Source organism: Pseudophryne corroboree, chromosome 6, assembly GCF_028390025.1.
Source record: "Pseudophryne corroboree isolate aPseCor3 chromosome 6, aPseCor3.hap2, whole genome shotgun sequence".
NCBI classification, from domain to species: domain Eukaryota; kingdom Metazoa; phylum Chordata; class Amphibia; order Anura; family Myobatrachidae; genus Pseudophryne; species Pseudophryne corroboree.
This window is the reverse complement of record NC_086449.1, coordinates 305365499-305387677: the sequence shown is the minus strand read 5'-3', so window position 1 is coordinate 305387677 and position 22179 is coordinate 305365499. Positions and strand designations below refer to the sequence as shown.

Genomic DNA, 22179 nt, shown 5'->3' with positions numbered 1-22179 from the left:
TGCTACCCTAAGGTAGCCCGGTCACACCAGACCTGGGGGGTACCACTCCCCAAACACAGCATAATAATAATAATAATTATATCCACTATGGGTCATATAATTGCTTAATGTATGGCCACATTCAGTGTGAACCTGTCAGCTCATAGGATATCCTGTCAGCCTGTGTTGTGCCCATGACCCGGAGACCTTGCTTGATTAATTACCTGACCAGATCCAGCCAGCCTTGTGTTCAGGTTTTTGTGCAGATTCCACACAAACATTGCTTTGCCTGCATTTCTGTATACAGTATAACATCTTTTGGTATTTTTGCTCTCACTGTTTATTTAGTTTCTTATAACATCTTAGAGCATTGTTGCTTTCACAATTACTCGAATATTTAGTGTCATTGCATTCAACATTCTGTGCAATTTGATACGTGTAATTTGTAGTGATGTGCACCAAACATTTTTCGGGTTTTGTGTTTTGGTTTTGGATTCGGTTCCGCGGCCGTGTTTTGGATTCGGACGCATTTTGGCAAAACCTCCCTGAAAATTTTTAGTCGGATTCGGGTGTGTTTTGGATTCAGGTGTTTTTTACAAAAAACCCTCAAAAACAGCTTAAATCATAGAATTTGGGGGTCATTTTGATCCCACAGTATTAACCTCAATAACCATAATTTCCACTCATTTCCAGTCTATTCTGAACACCTCACAAAATTATTTTTAGTCCTAAAATTTGCACCAAGGTCGCTGGATGACTAAGCTAAGCGACCCAAGTGGCCGACACAAACACCTGGCCCATCTAGGAGTGGCACTGCAGTGTCGAACAGGATGGCAGATTAAAAAAATTGTCCCCAAACAGCACATGATGCAAAGAAAAAAAGAGGTGCAATGAGGTAGCTGTGTAACTAAACTAAGCGACCCAAGTGGCCGACACAAACACCTGGCCCATCTAAGAGTGGCACTGCAGTGTCAGACAGGATGGCAGATTAAAAAATAGTCCCCAAACAGCATATGATGCAAAGAAAAAAAGAGGCGCAATGAGGTAGCTGTGTGACTAAGCTAAGCGACCCAAGTGGCCGACACAAACACCTGGCCCATCTAGGAGTGGCACTGCAGTGTCAGACAGGATGGCAGATTAAAAAAATAGTCCCCAAACAGCACATGATGCAAAGAAAAAAAGAAGCGCAATGAGGTAGCTGTGTGACTAAGCTAAGCGACCCAAGTGGCCGACACAAACACCTGGCCCACCTAGGAGTGGCACTGCAGTGTCAGACAGGATGGCAGATTAAAAAAATTGTCCCCAAACAGCACATGATGCAAAGAAAAAAAGAGGCGCAAATGAGGTAGCTGTGTGACTAAGCTAAGCGACATAAGTGGCCGACACAAACACCTGGCCCATCTAGGAGTGGCACTGCAGTGTCAGGCAGGATGGCACTTCAAAAAAATAGTCCCCAAACAGCACATGATGCAAAGAAAAATGAAAGAAAAAGAGGTGCAAGATGGAATTGTCCTTGGGCCCTCCCACCCACCCTTATGTTGTATAAACAGGACATGCACACTTTAACAAACCCATCATTTCAGCGACAGGGTCTGCCACACAACTGTGACTGAAATGACTGGTTGGTTTGGGCCCCCACCAAAAAAGAAGCAATCAATCTCTCCTTGCACAAACTGGCTCTACAGAGGCAAGATGTCCACCTCCTCCTCATCGTCCGATTCCTCACCCCTTTCACTGTGTACATCCCCCTCCTCACAGATTATTAATTTGTCCCCACTGGAATCCACCATCTCAGGTCAGTGTGTACTTTCTGGAGGCAATTGCTGGTGAATGTCTCCACGGAGGAATTGATTATAATTCATTTTGATGAACATCATCTTCTCCACATTTTCTGGAAGTAACCTCGTACGCTGATTGCTGACAAGGTGAGCGGCTGCACTAAACACTCTTTCTGAGTACACACTGGAGGGGGGCAACTTAGGTAAATTAAAGCCAGTTTCTGCAAGGGCCTTCAAATTGCCTCTTTTTCCTGCCAGTATATGTACTGCCTACTTGGATGCGGTCACTCATATAATCCTCCACCATTCTTTCAATGGTGACAGAATCATATGCAGTGACAGTAGACGACATGTCAGTAATCATTGGCAGGTCCTTCAGCCCGGACCAGATGTCAGCACTCGCTCCAGACTGCCCTGCATCACCGCCAGCGGGTGGGCTCGGAATTCTTAGCCTTTTCCTCGCACCCCCAGTTGCAGGACAATGTGAAGGAGGAGCTGTTAACGGGTCACGTTCCGCTTGACTTGACAATTTTCTCACCAGCAGGTCTTTGAATTTCTGTAGACTTGTGTCTGCCGGAAAGAGAGATACAACGTAGGTTTTAAATCTAGGATCGAGCACGGTGGCCAAAATGTAGTGCTCTGATTTCAACAGATTGACCACCCGTGAATCCTGGTTAAGTGAATTAAGGGCTCCATCCACAAGTCCCACATGCCTAGCGGAATCGCTCTGTTTTAGCTCCTCCTTCAATGTCTCCAGCTTCTTCTGCAAAAGCCTGATGAGGGGAATGACCTGACTCAGGCTGGCAGTGTCTGAACTGACTTCACGTGTGGCAAGTTCAAAGGGTTGCAGAACCTTGCACAACGTTGAAATCATTCTCCACTGCGCTTGAGTCAGGTGCATTCCCCCTCCTTTGCCTATATCGTAGGCAGATGTATAGGCTTGAATGGCCTTTTGCTGCTCCTCCATCCTCTGAAGCATATAGAGGGTTGAATTCCACCTCGTTACCACCTCTTGCTTCAGATGTTGGCAGGGCAGGTTCCGGAGTGTTTGCTGGTGCTCCAGTCTTCGGCACGCGGTGGCTGAATGCCGAAAGTGGCCCGCAATTCTTCGGGCCACCGACAGCATCTCTTGCACGCCCCTGTCGTTTTTTAAATATTTCTGCACCACCAAATTCAATGTATGTGCAAAACATGGGACGTGCTGGAATTTTCCCAGATGTAATGCACGCACAATATTGGTGGCGTTGTCCGATGTCACAAATCCCCAGGAGAGTCCAATTGGGGTAAGCCATTCTGCGATGATGTTCCTCAGTTTCCGTAAGAGGTTGTCAGCTGTGTGCCTCTTATGGAAAGCGGTGATACAAAGCGTAGCCTGCCTAGGAACGAGTTGGCATTTGCGAGATGCTGCTACTGGTGCCGCCGCTGCTGTTCTTGCTGCGGGAGGCAATACATCTACCCAGTGGGCTGTCACAGTCATATAGTCCTGAGTCTACCCTGCTCCACTTGTCCACATGTCCGTGGTTAAGTGGACATTGGGTACAACTGCATTTTTTAGGACGCTGGTGACTCGTTTTCTGAGGTCTGTGTACATTCTCGGTATCGCCTGCCTAGAGAAATGGAACCTAGATGGTATTTGGTACCGGACACAGTACCTCAATCAAGTCTCTAGTTGCCTGTGAATTAACGGTGGATACCGGACACACGTTTCTCACCGCCCAGGCTGCCAAGGCCTGAGTTATCCGCTTTGCAGCAGGATGACTGCTGTGATATTTCATCTTCCTCGCAAAGGACTGTTGGACAGTCAATTTCTTACTGGAAGTAGTACAAGTGGTCTTCCAACTTCCCCTCTGGGTTGCTGATCGACTCCCAGCAGCAACAACAGCAGCGCCAGCAGCAGTAGGCGTTACACTCAATGATGCATCGGAGGAATCCCAGGCAGGAGAGGACTCATCAGACTTGACAGTGACATGGCCTGCAGGACTATTGGCTTTCCTGTGTAAGGAAGAAATTGACACTGAGGGAGTTGGTGGTGTGGTTTGCAGGAGCTTGGTTACAAGAGGAAGGGATTTAGTGGTCAGTGGACTGCTTCCGCTGTCATCCAAAGTTTTTGAACTTGTCACTGACTTCTGATGAATGCGGTCCAGGTGACGTATAAGGGAGGATGTTCCTAGGTGGTTAACGTCCTTACCCCTACTTATTACAGCTTGACAAAGGCAACACATGGCTTGACACCAGTTGTCCGCATTTCTGTTGAAATAATTCCACACCGAAGAGGAGATTTATTTTGTATTTTGACAAGGCATGTTAATGGCCATATTCGTCCAATGGACAACAGGTGTCTCCCCGGGTGCCTGACTTAAACAAACCACCTCACCATCAGAATCCTCCTTGTCAATTTCCTCCTCAGCGCCAGCAACACCCATATCCTCATCCTGGTGTACTTCAACAGTGACATCTTCAATTTGACTATCAGGAACTGGACTGCGGGTGCTCCTTCCAGCAATTGCAGGGGACGTGCAAATGGTGGAAGGCGCAACCTCTTCCCTTCCAGTGTTGGGAAGGTCAGGCATCGCAACCGACACAATTGGACTCTCCTTGGGGATTTGTGATTTAGAAGAAAGCACAGTTCTTTGCTGTGCTTTTGCCATCTTAACTCTTTTAAGTTTTCTAGCAGGAGGATGACTGCTTCCATCCTCAGGTGAAGCTGAACCACTAGCCTTGAACATAGGCCAGGGCCTCAGCCATTCCTTGCCACTCTGTGTCGTAAATGGCACATTGGCAAGTTTACGCTTCTCCTCAGATGCTTTTAATTTAGATTTTTGTGTCATTTTACTGAACTTTAGTGTTTTGGATTTTACATGCTCTCTACTATGACATTGTGCATCGGCCTTGGCAGACGACGTTGATGGCATTTCATCGTCTCGGCCATGACTAGTGGCAGCAGCTTCAGCACGAGGTGGAAGTGGATCTTGATCTTTCCCTATTTTACCCTCCACATTTTTGTTCTCCATTTTTTAATGTGTGGAATAGATCAACGTATAATACTGGTGGTCACTGGTCAGCAAAACTCTGCACTGTACTCCTCCTATATAATATACTGGTGGTCCCCAGTCCCCACAATAAAGCAGTGTGAGCACAGATATATGCAGCACACTGAGCACAGATATGGACCATTTTTCAGGCAGAGAACGTATAATACTGGTTGTCACTGGTCAGCAAAACTCTGCACTGTACTCCTCCTATATAATATACTGGTGGTCCCCAGTCCCCACAATAAAGCAGTGTGAGCACAGATATATGCAGCACACTGAGCACAGATATGGAGCATTTTTCAGGCAGAGAACGTATAATACTGGTGGTCACTGGTCAGCAAAACTCTGCACTGTACTCCTCCTATATAATAATGGTGGTCCCCAGTCCCCACAATAAAGCAGTGTGAGCACAGATATATGCAGCACACTGAGCACAGATATGGAGCGTTTTTCAGGCAGAGAACGTATAATAGTGGTGGTCACTGGTCACTGGTCACTGGTCAGCAAAACTCTGCACTGTACTCCTCCTATATAATACTGGTGGTCCCCAGTCCCCACAATAAAGCAGTGTGAGCACAGATATATGCAGCACACTGAGCACAGATATGGAGCGTTTTGAAGGCAGAGAACGTATAATACTGGTGGTCACTGGTCAGCAAAACTCTGCATTGTACTTCTCCTATATAATACTGGTGGTCCCCAGTTCCCACAATAAAGCATTGTGAGCACAGATATATGCAGCACACTGAGCACAGATATGGAGTGTTTTTCAGGCAGAGAACGTATAATACTGGTGGTCACTGGTCAGCAAAACTCTGCACTGTACTCCTCCTATATAATACTGGTGGTCCCCAGTTCCCACAATAAAGCAGTGTGAGCACAGATATATGCAGCACACTGAGCACAGATATGGAGCGTTTTTCAGGCAGAGAACGTATAATACTGGTGGTCACTGGTCAGCAAAACTCTGCACTGTACTCCTCCTATAATACTGCTGGTCCCCAGAATAAATATATTTGCAGCCCCCTGAAACAAAGTGAGAGGACGCCAGCCACGTCCTCTCACTATCATTTCCAATGCACGAGTGAAAAATGGCGGCGATGCGCGGCTCCTTATATAGAATCCGAATCTCGCGAGAATCCGACAGCGGGATGATGACGTTCGGGCGCGCTCGGGTTAACCGAGCAAGGTGGGAGGATCCGAGTCGCTCGGAACCGTGTAAAAAAAGGTGAAGTTCGGGCGGGTTCGGACGCTCATCACTAGTAATTTGTTTGTGTTTTGAACTCTCTCCTCAGTACGTGCCTTGATTCCCATGTTGGGATTTCGGTGGCCACGCCGCACATAATCTGTTCATTGCCCTTCTGTATTTTCTTCCATTGGTAGTCTCTCGGGTTTTAGTTAGCCTTCCCCTTACTTACTCGCCATCTCGGTTGGTGCCTTGTTACCTTGTAAGACCTGGAGGCATCGGAGTCTGGGCAGACCTAATTTGCACATTCAAACGCGGCTGCTATAGGAGAAGACTAGCTCTGCAGGCACCAGCCGACCACTGGGAGGAGTAACAGAGTCAGGGGTAGAGTAGGAGTTGCTGCGGTCATTCATACTAGCTGCAGCTTCACCTGTGAATACTGGAATTCCCCGGTTGCCACCCTTCTCCCCTGAGTTCCAGGTACTCAGTTCATAACATATGGTGACAGTGAAATTGTTAGATGTTTGCAGATAACGAAGAGAAAAAGTAATTTTCTCTTCGTTATCTGCTTTCATACATACAGGGACTCACTGTAAGTGTAAAATAAAGCTAGTTACAGTGCATTTGACACTTACCACCTCTTTACACATCTCCACCAGAGAGACAAAGGGAAAGGGAGAGAGACTGAGAGAAGGGGTGGGAGATACAGAAACGGGGAATGGGAGATAAAATAACAGCAGGAAAGAGAAATACAGATGGCGGGAGAGGAGGATAAAAATAGGAACGGGAGGACGACAAAACGACATGCAAGGTCAACACTGGAAAGGTTGACTGGTACAAAAGGTTGATATGAAAAATGGTCAACACAGAAAAAGATTGGCACCATATTTTTATGGTGTTGTTTTTGCCATCTGAGCATGTGAACTCCCAAATAGTGCACCATGTCCATTCGCATGGCTTGCTTTGCTCGCCATGCTTCGGGCAAGGTTACTATTCCCAATCATAGTCCACATGGATGGTAAAGTATGAAAAAGATGAAAAAAATGTAAAAATTTTTTAAAAAAAACTTATGTTGACAATTGGCATGTCAGTCATTTGAACCTGTCGACCTTTTGTACCTGTCAACCATAAGCACTGTCGCTCTTTCACAGGTCAACCTAATGACCATGTCGACCATTTGGTGTTGACTTATTGACTGTCTAACTAGACACTGTAGATCTATAGGCCACATAACATTACATATACCCTTTGTTTCCAAAGTCAAATAATTGCTAAGTCTATTTGTATACTGGAGGTAAAACACAAACATTTTAATGAGAGAGAGGTTGTCTAGATAAGATAATATACAGTTTCTTAACCTGACTTCTAGTAATATTTTAGCATTTTATGCATTTTGGATTTGCTTCAATTATTGCACAATGTTCATGCAAAATTATCTTTATAAAGTGGTTAGTTTAATCGCAATTTAATTCAAATTATGCATTCTTTTAAAATGCCGGCAAAACAAGACAAACCAATCCCCACTGTATTATTTAGAACATATGCATTATAGATTATTCCTCTACTGCCAATGTTCTGGTTCATAAATATGTTAGTGATTGACATTTACTCCCCAGACATCCTGTCAAAGATTTTTCGAGGTCCTATAATAAATTAAATGTCTGTCCTCCTAAGTAAACAAAGAAGCTGGTATTGTTTTCTGCAGTTAATCGATTTTCTTGTTTTACTTCTATATAGCTAAGCTTGCAGTTTCACCTTTATTTGCAAAGGATTGCTCTCTGCCATCTATGAAAGGACAAGATTCACATTTTGTCCTCCAGCTGTGATTTAATGTTTGTGACCAGTTATAACTTTTATGAGCTATGAGTTATCATATATAGCACAGTACTGCAGCAAACTATCCAAATCATAAGATATTTCATGCTCTTTAAGAAGGTTAAGCTTGATTTGTAGTCAAGAGTTGTGAAAGGGTTCTGAAGTAATGCACAGCAAATAAACTGCAGGGGGCTACACAGATACCTTAAAATATACTGTTTCAGAAGAAAAGCTTATGTGGCCTAAACTCTGTTTCCACAAGGCATACCACACAACTGTCCCGATTTCAGTGGGACTGTCACATTTTTTGGGCACCGTCCCTCTGTCCCACCCACAGGCCGCCTTGTCCCAGGCTTCCATTTAATGGCAGGCGCCGGAGGTTTGGGGTAGCCTAGCAGCTGTTGAAGTGCTGGGCTGCCCCCAGTGTGGCAAACAAGTGGTCATGGCATGCAATGACACCTCCTAAAACGGCACACATCAGGAGGCATGGCATAACAGTCACTAGTCCTGGCTGCTTAGGGGCATCACATTGTAATATTTAATCTAGCACTTTTTTAGCGCCTAATTATTTTTCTACCTACCTTTTAACATTCTAATGATTACTTCTCACCAAATGTAAGACTTCTAACACATAGCTTCTGCTTCTTATTTATGTATAACACATACTAACACTTTGACCTTTCACTAGAGTGATGCCTTGAGGTGGTCGGTGTTGACTTGGGGAGGTTCCGTATCCTGGACTTGATCCATGGTGTTAGGGTGAGATTAGGTCACCTGGTTGCAATTGGTGTGCCCCTATATTTTGTCCAAAAATAATGCTAAGCACTTCTAATTTTGCTCTATGTTAGAGTTTATTATAATTATTCTACTTAGCAGTAGAGATGAGCGGGTTCGGTTCCTCGGAATCCGAACCCCCCCGAACTTCACCCAATTTATACGGGTCCGAGGCATACTCGGATTCTCCCTTATGGCTCGGTTAACCCGAGCGCGCCCGAACGTCATCATCCCGCTGTCGGATTCTCGCGAGATTCGGATTCTATATAAGGAGCTGCGCGTCGCCGCCATTTTTCACTCATGCATTGGAAATGATAGTGAGAGGACGTGGGTGGCGTCCTCTCACTTTGTTTCAGGGGGCTGCAAATATATTTATTCAGGGGACCAGCAGTATTATAGGAGGAGTACAGTGCAGAGTTTTGCTGACCAGTGACCACCAGTATACGTTGTCTGCCTGAAAAACGTTCCATATCTGTGCTCAGTGTGCTGCATATATCTGTGCTCACACTGCTTTATTGTGGGGACTGGGGACCAGCAGTATTATATAGGAGAAGTACAGTGCAGAGTTTTGCTGACCAGTGACCACCAGTATACGTTGTCTGCCTGAAAAACGTTCAATATCTGTGCTCAGTGTGCTGCATATATCTGTGCTCACACTGCTTTATTGTGGGGACTGGGGACCAGCAGTATTATATAGGAGGAGTACAATGCAGAGTTTTGCTGACCAGTGACCACCAGTATACGTTGTCTGCCTGAAAAACGTTCCATATCTGTGCTCAGTGTGCTGCATATATCTGTGCTCACACTGCTTTATTATGGGGACTGGGGACCACCAGTATATTATATAGGAGGAGTACAGTGCAGAGTTTTGCTGACCAGTGACCACCAGTATTATACGTTCTCTGCCTGAAAAACGCTCCATATCTGTGCTGCATTGTAGTTAATAGTAGGAGTACAGTGCATAATTTTGCTGACCACCAGTATATAATATATAGGAGTACAGTACAGAAGGCCACGGCTCTACCTACCTCTGTGTCGTCAAGTATACTATCCATCCATACCTGTGGTGCATTTCAGTTTTGCACAGTTTGCTGACCACCAGTATATAATATATAGCAGTACGGTACAGTAGGCCACTGCTCTACCTACCTCTATGTTGTCAAGTATACTATCCATCCATACCTGTGGTGCATTTCAGATTTGCACAGTATATATAAGTAGTAGGCCATTGCTATTGATACTGGCATATAATTCCACACATTAAAAAATGGAGAACAAAAATGTGGAGGGTAAAATAGGGAAAGATCAAGATCCACTTCCACCTCGTGCTGAAGCTGCTGCCACTAGTCATGGCCGAGACGATGAAATGCCATCAACGTCGTCTGCCAAGGCCGATGCCCAATGTCATAGTAGAGAGCATGTAAAATCCAAAACACTAAAGTTCAGTAAAATGACACAAAAATCTAAATTAAAAGCATCTGAGGAGAAGCGTAAACTTGCCAATATGCCATTTACGACACGGAGTGGCTATGTTCATGGCTAGTGGTTCAGCTTCACATGAGGATGGAAGCACTCATCCTCTCGCTAGAAACTGCAGTGCCACTCCTAGATGGGCCAGGTGTTTGTGTCGGCCACTTGGGTCGCTTAGCTTAGTCACACAGCTACCTCATTGCGCCTCTTTTTTTCTTTGCATCATGTGCTGTTTGGGGACAATTTTTTTAATCTGCCATCCTGTCTGACACTGCAGTGCCACTCCTAGATGGGCCAGGTGTTTGTGTTGGCCACTTGGGTCGCTTAGCTTAGTCACACAGCTACCTCATTGCACCTCTTTTTTTCTTTGCATCATGTGCTGTTTGGGGACTATTTTTTTGAAGTGCCATCCTGTCTGACACTGCAGTGCCACTCCTAGGTGGGCCAGGTGTTTGTATCGGCCACTTGGGTCGCTTAGCTTAGTCATCCAGCGACCTTGGTGCAAATTTTAGGACTAAAAATAATATTGTGAGGTGTGAGGTGTTCAGAATAGACTGGAAATGAGTGGAATTTATGGTTATTGAGGTTAATAATACTGTGGGATCAAAATGACCCACAAATTCTATGATTTAAGCTGTTTTTGAGGGTTTTTTGTAAAAAACACCCGAATCCAAAACACACCCGAATCCGACAAAAAATTTTCAGGGAGGTTTTGCCAAAACGCGTCCGAATCCAAAACACGGCCGTGGAACCGAATACAAAACCAAAACCCGAAAAATGTCCGGTGCACATCACTACTTAGCAGTGCTTAGTACTATAGAGTGTGCTTCTGCATTTTTTTTTTCTGTTGAACACTAGGCTATGCCATCTTTCCATGAGAAATCTCCCCTTTTTGGGTGCGCAGAGGAGCCCAATTGCCTATTCTTAAAAGTTGGAGGATATGACAGGGTGATCAAATTTACAAAGATAAATAAATGTACCAGTGCTCGGATTTACCTATATTGCACATACTGAATAGCAAAAATGCCATATTTACTATATAAAAGATGCCATGTTTAAATACAAAACAGAACAACAATTATTGTCAGCCCTTACCACCATTGCAAAACTGTGTGTGTCTAAGCAGAGTGAATATTTGAGATATTAGATAATATTTTTATTAAAAGACTTTAAGCTTGCAGGCCAACGTCACAACTTTATAATTTCTGCAAGTCTAACAACATCATAGTTGCTTTTAACCAGGGTCAGATTGCCGTAACACTTTTCACCTTCCCACTACCACTGGCCGCTGTATAGCAGCGCAGTGGCAGTGGTACCTTATGCAGGGAGAGAGGAGAATGCTGCTGCTCAGCAGTAGCCTCCCGGGACTCTCCCCAGCCCAGCACACAACAGCCGTGGGAGGGAGTCTGCTGTTGCTGAGTAACAGCAATCTCCTCTCTCTCTGCCCAGTGTGCAGCTACGTTGCCATACAGCAGCCAACTGTAGTGGACAGGTAAGGAAAGCTATGGTGGAGGGAGGGGGTGAGGGGTAGTTTCACTGATTGCCCCCTTTCCCTGGAACTGCAGTAAATTACACTCACTACTTACATTCTGAGGCTAATGTATAGACTTGGGTTGGATTGTAAGCCACACTCATAAAGATAGCAGTCAGGACAATATGTGCCAACATTTTAAGCAAAAATGTAAATAAAAATTTTAATGCTTGGATTTACCTATACTTCAAAAAATTATTTGGCTAGACAGATTTGATCATTTCAAATACAAATGAATAACCTTTGTAAAACGGGTACTGGAAATAAGGACATGTGAGCCAGGTCTTCCGATTAAAACACAGCGTCTTTATTGGCATCAGACACTGTAGAACAGCATACACAGGCTTGGTACTGGTCACACAGGTACATACAGAAAATAAACCAACAAACATAAAAAGTCCTAGCATTCCTTATGCTTAGCAATCAGTCCGCCATGCTCCCCTGGCACAGCCAATGTCATCAGTCCCTGGCACTATAAAACTGCAGCCTACTTGCTGGCCCCTAAGGGACATCAGTGCACAAAACTCCAGGTAAATGGGAAACTGAAACTCTTCTCCTGCACCTGACTTCCTGCTGTTTTTGGGTGATCTGGAAAACCCGGACCTCTGTTTCTCCAGTTTCAGCTGCACAACTCGGTAAGCCCGCAATCAGGGCCGTCTTTTTGTATGGGTTCAATGGGCTCTTGCCCAAGGGCCCCGGGAGTGAAAGGGCCCTAGGCTGATAGCTGAGGGTCCCCTCTTTCCAGGGGTACCAAATTTTTGAAAATCGGCCCTGGGGAACCGGAGATATCCGACTTCAAAGCAGTGGTCCCCATCCAAGCCTGTTAATTTTTCTTCCCAGACAGATATCTTGGGTTCTGTCTGACTTTAAGTTTTTCTTAGGGTACATTCCAAAAGCTGTGACTCTCCCCTTTCAGTGGACACTGGCAGCTTGTCTCTACTATGCCCAGAACCAGAGATATCAGCCTTCAAGCAGATGGTCCCTGCTCCAACTCTACACGCCTAATATGCAGTTTTATATTTTTGTTGGTGGATTGCTCTGGCTCCTGAAGTCTGCTCCCCAAGTCCCCAGTACCTCTTGAAAGGTGAGACTCTCTAGTTTTTTATCCCATTAAAGCTAAGAAATCTATTCCCAGAAACTGGAGATATCTGCAGTAAAGCAAGCTGCCCTGACCCCGGGAAAATAATGAATATTAAGCCCACTCCACTATCCACCCCTCCCCTTTGTATTAAATACCCCCTACCACCCTGGAAGTCATGTATCAGGGCCCCTTCATTCAGCACAATGTCCCCTTCTACAGTTTAGTGTTCTCCTTCCCGCCCTATTAGTGCAGTAAAGGAGTAATCAGCAGAAATTATTTCTCCAGGTTCTACATGCTGAGCGAAAGATAGAACCCCCTACCCCCCGCGGAACATCAAAGCTGCCGCTGATAGCACCTCCCACCCCTACCGCTGATGGCATTGCTGTGCCCAGGGGCCTACACTGCTGTTAAGACGGCTCTGCTCGCAATTATCAATCTCCACTGCAGGTGCAGAATGTGCAGGCCTGGTTTTCTTCTCCCTTGGATGGAGCTGATCCCACCAGAATGTAGGCAATTATGGTGAGACACAAGCCCTCTCCTCACACTTTAAGTATGAGACAAATGAAGACACCCGTATAACCTTGTAGATGGTTGGTTTCAAAACGCTGACATTTCTATTTGAATTTCATTAAATATGTTAAGGTAGCTTAGTCTGTGATTTCATTTGTTTTTAATACACTCCGAATAAGGGATCAATGTTCCTTATGGTAAATCTTCTTCTTTATACACCAAGTATAATGAAGTGAATGCTGCACATATCTTAAAAAGTGCTCCTTAAGCCTACGGTCTGTCCAGGATTAATGATAAATGATGGTGTGCAATGAGGACATATTTTCCCTAGGGATCACTAATTAATAACCATATTTCAGTGCACTGTAGCACACAACACCATGGCCAAGTGAAACACATCCATGTGTATGAGACCTTATATACTGTATACTTATTTTAAAATAACTTGTTTTGCACAGCTTGTGTGTTCTGTAAGTTCTCTGTAATAAATAGTAGAGTAAACATAACTGGTTCATTATACGCTTGAGATGAACAGTTCTTGCCTACTAATTATAGTAGTTTTATATTATGCTGTATATGAAGTATTGGTTTAACACAATATTCAGCTACTGAATGCATTTTTTCAGGAAATATCTGCTACATATAAAAGTGCCCAGTCTACTAAACTCAGATTGAATGTGGTTTAAGAAAAAACTGTTTTATTTATGAATGGATAAGTTTCAATAATTATACTTGTGGAACCTCAGGGAATTCTTAGTCATACTGGAATGTAGTACAAGCAGCGGTATTTGCATGTGTAGAATCTGATCAGTGCCAGAGTACAGGTATTAGTAGTATATGTCTGCGGTGTGCTGGGAAGAGTGACCGCAAAATAATGTATGCAACTCAACGGAGCTATTTGCAGAAAAGTCTTTTGGACCAATTGTTAATGTGCTTCAAATTGTTTTGATGGAAAGGAAATTCTGAAAAAAAAAAGAAACTTAGAGCAGTGTTAATAGTTAAAAGGAATTGACGTCTAAGGTCTTGGTAGAAGAGAATTTAGGAAAAACTGAAGACAATTTACAGAAGCCAGAAACGTGTGTTTGGCTGATTTAGAAAAATGTTCTAGGAGCCTTTGCTTGAAAGACAAGTTAGCCTTAGATGACTTGTGTCAAACAAATTATACACAGTGCCTGTTAGTGCTCCTTTCCTTTAGGTAAGGTAAGACATGAGGGAGTGTGATTTGCTTCTGTATTCGCCTATTGTGAAACATCATTCCAAATGTGTTCCAAATGTTGCAGAGCTGACCTGGAAAATACATGATGTCAAATATATTACTGTAACAAAAAGCAATGAAATGATTCGGTGTTATAGCTCCCCCCCCCCCCACCCCCCCTTTCTTTTATTGTAGCCTGTGGGCTTTAATGTATGCCTCTGCTTATGATGGAGTAACTTAATAGACTGTTCAAGGAGTAATGCAAGCCACCTTATGATAAGCGGTGTGTATGTACTCATCAGTGGCTTTTTCTGCTTTTACATTGTATTGAATTATTTAATTAATGATTAGAATTTGACCAAGAATCAGTTAAAGTCATGTATCTAAGGTTTATTGAAAAGAGCTGCAGAACTGTTCTCTATGTACATAATCTCAAGCATGACGTTCAGTTGGATTATTATTTGATTAAGTCCTGTTCACATTAGAAATTGACCCAGGAGTGACTACTCCTAGGCTCTACCTGAGACATGTCTAATAGGCCCTACACACTTACAGATTATACTGAGCGATATGAACGATCTCTAGATAATGTTCATATCGCTCAGTGTGTAGGCACCAATGATGAACAATGCATGGCCCCGTGGTCATTCATCGTTGGTGCCTGCAAGCCAATATGGACAGCATCGTTCATATTAGCATTCAGGGCTATGGACTATGGGGCCGGGTGACGTCAGGGAGTGAAGAAACTTCACTCCCCCCATCAACTCCCCCCCCCCCACCGTCGGGTGGGAGGTCTACCATTACGGCCGTTGAGCACCTCGGCGGAAAATGGGCAGTGTGTAGGGCCTATAAGTTTACATCTTTTATAGAGTACATGAATATTTTAGCCCAAATTCTGAAATCAAGTTCGCCCTTCATGTCAAATTTCCCAGAGAGCTCATGATTCTAAACTGTTCATGAATACATTTGCTGGTGAGCTGGCAATTTCTAGGGCTAGAGTACCAAAAATACAGTAACTGTATAGAGACATACAGTAGGGGGGATCTATTGGGCGCAAGGTTTAGCGAGATAAAAAAACCTTGCTTAGCTTGCACCACTTTTGGATAGAAAGGGAAAAGAGACAGCAACAGACTGATGCAACAAGTTAGACTATTTAAATAGTACATTCTTTTTTATTATTATTATTATTATTATTATTATCCTTTATATAGCGCCACAAGGGGTCCGCAGCACCCAATTACAGAGTACACATGCACATAATCAAATAAAAAAGCAGGAAAACAGTGACTTACAGTTGAAGACAATATAGGACAAGTACAGGGTAACTAAGCATAACTATACCAGTAAACGACCTAGAGATAAGTTTCAAGGTGTTCAAAAAACTGCAGGATTTGGGCAGTTGAGGATTATTAACGTAAGAAAAGGATAAACACATGAGGGAAGAGGGCCCTACTCATGAGAGCTTACATTCTAAAGGGGAGGGGCAGACAGACAGGGGTGACACAGATGGGGTAGACTGAGCATGGGACATAGGGTTAGGATGAGATTTGGCTGGGTTTGGTAAAGAAATGGGTCTTAAAAGCCTGTTTAAGTTCTGTAGAGAGGTGGAGAGTCTGAGGGGGAGAGGTAAAGAATTCCAGAGAAAGGGAGCAGCACGTGAAAAATCTTGGAGATAGGAGTGGGAGGAAGTAATCAGAAGACAGGAGAGTCGGCATGCATTAGCAGAGCGAAGAGGATGGGTGGGAGAGTAAAGGGAGATAAGGTCAGAGATGTAAGTGGGAGAGGAGTGGGTGAGTTCTTTGTAAGTGAGTGTGAGAAGTTTGAATTGGATTCTGAAAGGGAAGGGAAGCCAGTGAAGGGTTTGTAAGGGAGGGGAGGTGGATGTAGTGGGTTTGGTGAGGAAGATGAGCCGGGCTGCAGCATTGAGGATAGATTGGAGTGGAGAGAGGTACTTGTCAGGGAGGCCAGTTAGGAGGAGATTACAGTAATCCAATCTGGAAATAATCAGTGAGTGAATAATGGTTTTAGTGGCATCCTGAGTGAGAAAAGGTCTAATCCTGAAAATGTTTTTGAGATGAAAATGACAGGTTTATGAAAGGTGCTGAATGTGTGGTTTGAAGGAGAGGGAGGAGTCGAGGATTACGCCAAGACAGCATACTTGGGGGCTAGAGGAGATAGTCATGCCATCAATGGATAATGAGATTGTGGGAGGTGAGGTTGTGCGGGACGGTGGGAAGATGAGATGTTCTTTACAAAACATGTTTGGGCTGATGACTGAATGTACATACCCAACTGTATGTCAGGAAACAGGTGGAACAATATGGAATGCTGCCTTTATAAAGATAGATGAGGGTGACCCATCAATTCTGGTTTATCCTTCCCTATAATATCCATATTATCGCCCTTAAAATTTAGAATAAACATTTGATTATATTGGATTTGCAATTTATCTTTCTCTCTGTTACTGCTGTACTACGTTTTGCAGTTTTGCACACACCAGCATAACTGAAATGAAATCATTCATAAGTTGGTCATACGTAACTAGGGCTTTCCTTATAAGGGTGTAGTATGGTATGCCGGCGGCCGGAATCCTGGCGGCCAGCATACCGGCGCTGGGATCCTGACCGCCTGCATACCGACAGCTGGGTGTGCGCAAATGAGCCCCTTTGCGGGCACTGTGGCGTGCTACACGCACCACGCTATTTATTCTCCCTCCAGGGGGGTCGTGGACCCCCAAGAGGGAGAATAGTTGTCGGTATGCTGGGTGTCGGGATTCCGGCGCCGGTATACTGAGCGCCGGGATCCCAACAGCCAGCATACTGAATACCACCCCCTTATAACATTGCTGGAGGTGCTTCTCTCACGCTTACATGAAAATATAACTACATACTCCAGCATTTCCCAGACTAAGCTCAGAAAGTACCACCAAAGTTCCACAAATGGAAATACGCTCAGATATAATTTATCAGCTGTAGATAGGAGATGCCTATTTCTGCAGCTGGAAGGATTTACAGTAATGTCCTTACATAGGCCCTCATTCCGAGTTGATCGGTCGCAAGGCGAATTTAGCAGAGTTACACACGCTAAGCCGCCGCCTACTGGGAGTGAATCTTAGCTTCTTAAAATTGCGAACGATGTATTCGCAATATTGCGATTACTAACTACTTAGCAGTTTCAGAGTAGCTCCAGACTTACTCTGCCTGTGCGATCAGTTCAGTGCTTGTCGTTCCTGGTTGACGTCACAAACACACCCAGCGTTCGCCCAGGCACTCCCACCGTTTCCCCGGCCACTCCTGCGTTTTTCCCGGAAACGGTAGCGTTTTCAGCCACACGCCCCTGAAACGCCGTGTTTCCGCCCAGTAACACCCATTTCCTGTCAATCACATTACGATCGCCGGAGCGAAGAAAAAGCCGTGAGTAAAATTACTTTCTTCATAGTAAAGTTACTTGGCGCAGTCGCAGTGCGAACATTGCGCATGCGTACTAAGCGGATTTTCACTGCGATGCGATGAAAAATACCGAGCGAACAACTCGGAATGAGGGCCATTGTTCCTTGACATAGCCATGAGCCCTATTTAGTTATCTTGGCAGTCATTTGTTAACTTGCTGCCTAGTTACACTTGTTGCTCAGCTACTATGTAAGAAATGGTAATGATGAATATATTTAATTCTCTTTGTATAAGAAATGAATCAACATACAGTACCTACATTAGCAGTGTTGTAGAAATGTAAGTTATTTTTTTGTTGTACATTCGAAGTGTTTCAAATTGGATTAAGTAAATTATGTTAAGTAATTTTTTTTACAATTCAGATTAATATTGCCATCATTAATGCTCATTTACAAAGCCCGGTACTGTATTTAATTTTTCTCCAATATGCCTATATACATGCCCAACCACATCCCAGTATTTTTTTTCTATTTCTCTCTGTGGTTACATTTGCAGAATTTTAGGTCCAGCAGAAAAAGGACATGGTATAAGCATAAGTGTCACTAAAGCAGGCTGATAATCCGCCCTGTGCCAACCTCACCCACTGAACATGTGGCGTCATGATGTCACAATGAGGGTGCATGGCCAGTGGGACCAGGAAGTAACTGATTACCTGGAGCTTCCAGTGGATGATCCAGGCGCCTTTGCAACAGTCCTCTAGGCTGCAGCATGCCAAGGTAGGCACTCTGTAAGCCAAATGCAGATGCCACGGAGCAGCAGTGCTGCCTCTCACTTGGTCCTGTGCCCTGGGTGTCGGCACTGCTTGTGCACCCTTTGTTAAGACTGTACATTAAAGTAAAGTCTACTATCAGTCCAGGACAAATCCCATTATTAATTTGAATTATTTCTTTTATTTCTCTTTATCTATAGCACTGTTGTTTGGTTTCATAATTTTATTTTCTGGTGGAAAATAGCAAGCTGAATGCTGGATTGTGCTGGTGCTCCACAAATCAGAATACAGGAGAGGACAAGCTATGCTAAATTACATAACTGGCCAAGCCCACATTAATATCTTTAATGCCCAATCCCGAGAACACAGTTCTTCATTTGTAAATAATCTTTCTCCCTGTAGCATGACATTTGGAAATGTCTTTATAGCGCTTCCCAATGTGATGGGGCAGCAGCAGTTGCTTTTGTCTCTTTTCCTTGGCGTAGTGTACTAAATGCTCCAGATCAAGCTGCTAAAGCTTCTGTTTTCATATAAAACCGACAACACGTCCTGATGATCAAATAATAACTTCAATCACTACATCTGGCTCAAATAAATAAAAAGTTCTTGTTATGGATGCACATAAGGCTGTACTTACTATTTTTGTTGAACCAATATTGACAGTAAAAATTGTCATTGATTTATTGTCACATGAGGTTACATTTAGAAGTTACAGGATCAGTGGTGCGACTAGTGAGTGGTGGGCCCAGGTAGAACAATATACTTTGGGCCCCTACCCTATCACCCCCCACCCATAAAATAAAAATGGTTATCTACATGTAATTTTTAATCCCTAGCAGGCAGAGAGGAGGAGCCAGAGAGAGATGATGGCCTCCTGCCCCGCCTCCTCCAGAAAGACTGTTGCATCTTTCCTCTTGGTCACGGCCCAGGGATCAGTGGTGCAGTTGCATACTATAATGAGTCAGACTCATTATAAATAGTGGCAGGTTGTTAGAGTGCTGTGTATAAATGGGTATATTGTAAATTCAATGTGTGTTGTAAAGATGACCAGGAAAGATAAATAAACTTGAATGGTTTTATTGGTAGTCACAGTCTAAGATATCTGTGCCTTCAGGGCAGTTAAGTGGTGGATGGTGGTATAGATAGCCTTCAGGTGATGGTGTTATTGGGGTATAGGTGACTCCTGCACCATATGTACCTGATGCTGGTGGCTTTCATTGTATGTTCCTCACAGAATTTGGGCTATTGTGTAGCTGTGGGATCTACATCCCTCGGGAGGGATCTTCTTACAGATGAGTTTGTGCAGTGTCTCGAAGTATAGATACTGTATATTGACACCTCACTCCGGTGTGCTGATAATCTGGAACCAGGGAGGCAGAGGGGGTGGTGATGCACTTCACCTCTCATCTCAAAGATGCTGCAACTGGCCCTGTGTTTGTGGGTTTATCTGCTGGCTGTGGACTTGTTCCTTGATCTGAGTGACCAGTCTGCTGGGCTGCCGTTGGCAGATTCAGTGGAGTGTCTGGTTGTGTACGGCTACCACCTGCTCTGCTCGCTGAGGCTAGGGCTGCGCTACTGGATGTGCATGTTGTGTCGGGTCACATCCAACAACATTAAAGTAGGACGGCAGCAGTGCTAGCTGCGGGTAGCCAGCTTCTTCCTAAGGTACTTTTGGGTCAGGTGGTGTGGTGGATCATGTATGAGGGGAGCACTGGTTGCACCTCCGCCATCTCCGCCACTGTATAGGATTTCATGAGGAACAGAGTATTGCTAATTATTATCTGTTATGTAAAAACAGAGACCTGAAAAAGGGTATACATTCTTTAATTTTTCATATAGACCAATTTATTTGAGGACACACTGCAACCCATTGATAATGAGACGTTTACTGTTCTACAGTGGATCAGTATGAAAAGCCGGCGGTCGGGATGCCGGTGGTCAGTACCAACACCGGCCTTCCATTCATGGCAATGCTGACTAGGGTGTGCAGGGTACCCTAACCACCCTCCCCTACCACCTTACCCTCCCTGTCCGCAGCCTAACTCTAACCTCCCCTATTGGTGCCTAACCCTAACCTCTCCCCAGTGGTGCCTAAACCTAACCCCCCCTCAGTCTCTAACCCCAACACTCCCCTGGTGGTACCTAATCTTAACCCCCTCTCTCTGCAGCCTAACCCTAACCTCCCCCACCCCGCAGCCTAACCCTACCCCCCCCCACCCTCCGGAGTGTGCCTAAACCTAACCCCCCCTCAGTCTCTAACCCTAACACTCCCCTGGTGGTACCTAACCTTAACCCCCCTCTCTCTGCAGCCTAACCCTAACCACCCTCACACCGCAGCCTAACACCCCCCCCCCCCCCCCCGGAGTGTCCCTAAACCTAACCCCCCTCCCGCAGCCTAAACCTAACCCGGCAGTGCATACTTACCTTCGGGATCCCGACTGTTGGGATTTCGTCGTGTGGATCCTGATCTCTTCTGGATGCTGTGATGGATATTCTAGGCAGCAGTCAGGATTCCGGTGTCGGTATTACAGCTTCTGGGATACCAGCAGCTGGAATCCTGAACGCATACCTTCTACAGAGTTTATTGGATTTCTCTAGCATCCATAAGGGATACTGGGGTCTTAGTACAATGGGGTATAGATAGGGTCCAAAGGAGCCGGTGCACTCTAAATTTCTTCAACTGGGTGTGCTGGCTCCTCCCCTCTATGCCTCCTGCCACAGCCAGTTTAGAAAAATGTGCCCTCAGGAGAGGATGCACACTCTGGAGCTCCAGAGGATTTTTCTTCAGTTTAATTTAAACTTTGTTATTTTCGGTATGCTGTTTGGGCAACAGCATACCTGCACTGTGGGAGTTAGGGGGGGGGGGATGGTCACCAGCCTCTGTAAGGTGTCAGAGCCGCTTCCCTGCTGCAGGGCCACTGTCCTGAGAGGTTGTGGTACCACGGGCACGGCGACTTAGCGAACGCAATCGCAGCACGCCGCACACCCCTAACATTGCCTGGTGAGTAGTACAAACCAGTCCCCCGGTTCTTGGTGCAGCGCCTCCTGGGGAGATCCCATAGACCCCCTGTGTAAACTGGCTAGCGGTTTGGTGAAAACAAGTATTCATACTCTGTTTTACACCATAGGAGACATTTGCCGGTATAAATAAATGCATGGCTCCAGCGCCATTACAGGGGGCAGAGCTTACTCAGAGCGGGACCAGCGGCTTCTTGGTGCCTTCCTCTGCTTACAGAGACAGCAGCAAGGCACACAGCTCCTCCAGGACACTCAAAATACACAGGAAACTGGTACAGGCTGTAAATAAGGGGGAGAGCCGCTATTATACATGAAAATAGTGTCCTGAAAAGGACAAACTCCGGTATTATGCCGAGCTAATACAGCCTGCAGTCTTACTGAGTCTGCTAGGCTTGGGTGTGCTGGTCTCCTCTCTCTGGTTCTCCTACTCACATACCAGTCTGGGCAGGCTTACTGTATATACATGTCTGTGTGTTGTGTGTGAGTGTTTTGTCTCCTGTAAACATGGTAAAACATTGATTATGTAAAGTTTGTAATATCAGCTTATCTCCCTCTCATGGTTCCCTCTCATGTGAACAATATAGCCAGTCCTCCCAAGTTAGTGAGGAAGCTGGGGAGGTGGTTCAGGAGCCATCATGGTTAGGTACTATAA

The 22179-nt window shown here is 44.9% G+C and overlaps 1 protein-coding gene across 4 annotated transcripts in view; it reads left to right on the top strand.

Moving 5' to 3' along the window:
• Positions 1 to 22179, top strand: part of THSD4 (thrombospondin type 1 domain containing 4) — a 1279073-nt gene that overhangs the window by 952303 nt on the left and 304591 nt on the right. The gene's annotated exons all lie outside the window — the stretch shown is intronic.